At 36.1% G+C, this 1,513-nt stretch overlaps 1 non-coding gene across 1 annotated transcript; it reads right to left on the bottom strand.

The window, feature by feature from the left end:
- Window positions 1-1,061: 1,061 nt before the first annotated feature.
- Window positions 1,062-1,168, bottom strand: LOC145565694 (small nucleolar RNA R71). The gene has a single exon (XR_014095081.1). It is a non-coding gene; the product is annotated as a small nucleolar RNA R71 (small nucleolar RNA).
- Window positions 1,169-1,513: the final 345 nt, after the last annotated feature.

Genomic DNA, 1,513 nt, shown 5'->3' with positions numbered 1-1,513 from the left:
TTATAAATCGTTAAGTCGAGATTCGAAAGATGAGATTTAATACCGGTAAATTAATTGTGTGATTGTAATACGTAGCGAAAGCCCTTTATAATCTGATTAATGTATGCATTGATGAATGATTATTATATTCTACCTTGGAATATTATTTATTGGTGAACCTATGCCCTAGATCCTTTTATTCATTGTTTTCTCCCTACTCTTAATCTTCGTAGTTTATTTTCATATTCATATTCACATATTGGTTACTTTATAATTTAGATTACTTTAGTTAATTAGGAATAGAAAGACTCGTTTCTCTGTGGATTCGACCCTACTTCCCTATCTACATTAGTTAGAGGATTTAGGAATTACTTTTGATTAGGGGATATGACTTTACCCTTTCAAAATTTGGCGCCGTTGCCGGGGAAACAGTTCTATTTTTATTTCTTATTATTTTTGTAGTCTAGGTTATTTATTTTTGTCTCTGAGGCAAATCTCATATTTCCTTTTAGTTTTTTTCGTTTATGCCCAGGTGTTCCAGATCAGGGTACATCCCATTCGATCCTGAGATCGAAAGATCCTTTCATAGATAGAAGAATCTCTACAAGCAAATTCTGGCGGACTCTGGTGATAATAATAATCACCGCGATCCTCCAATTGGTTCTAGCGATTTAGAGGTATCATCAAATACAAAATCAGAGATGATGTCTCCAAAGAAGCTTAGTGATTACTCACAACCAAATCTTACAGATTTTCCACATCTCACCCCTACTCCGGCTCTTGATGGGGTACAATTTGAAATTAAACCTCAATTTATAACGATGATAGAGAGGAAGCAATTCAGTGGAGCTAAGGGTGAAGACCCAAATCTTCACGTTGCCAACTATTTTCCATATTGTAAAACCATCAGGCAAGCCGGGGTCACACAAGACCAAATCAGGGATATTATCTTTCCTTTCTCTTTAACTGGAAAAGCTAAATTGTGGTTTAATGGCTTAAATAGAATTGCACTTGGTATAACTGACTGGGAAACTCTTGTTTTGAATTTTTATAACAAGTATTATCCTGCTGAGAGAACAGCCGTACTACGGAGTGCGATTAAGAACTTTGCCCAAGAAGCCGATGAATCTTTATATGAGGCTTGGGAGAGGTTCAAGGACCTACAAAGAGAATGCCCCCACCACAATTTAGCACAATGGCAGTTAATCTAAGCCTTTTACAATGGCATTGGAAATTCTTCTAGTGGGAGATTTATGAATCTGAATGTTGATGATGCAGGTCAGGTTATTGAAGATATGGTAATACATAATTCCCAATATGGGAATCCTAGAGGCTTTTCTAACAATGGGAAGTATAGTGTTGACTCTGTATCCTTTTTGCAAGCTCAATTGACCTCTATTTGCCAAAAATTAGATAATCTTAGCACTGCTAATGTAGCTAATGTTTCTGCAATTAATAATAATGCTAATGAGGCATTCTGTGAAAATTGTGGAATTATAGGTCATTGGGAACAAGATTGCAGGAGTTCCGTGGA

The sequence above is a fragment of the Chenopodium album genome, chromosome 1, assembly GCF_948465745.1.
Source record: "Chenopodium album chromosome 1, dcCheAlbu1.1, whole genome shotgun sequence".
NCBI lineage: Eukaryota > Viridiplantae > Streptophyta > Magnoliopsida > Caryophyllales > Amaranthaceae > Chenopodium > Chenopodium album.
The sequence above is the reverse complement of the archived record's forward strand: the minus strand, read 5'-3'. Positions and strand labels throughout refer to the sequence as shown.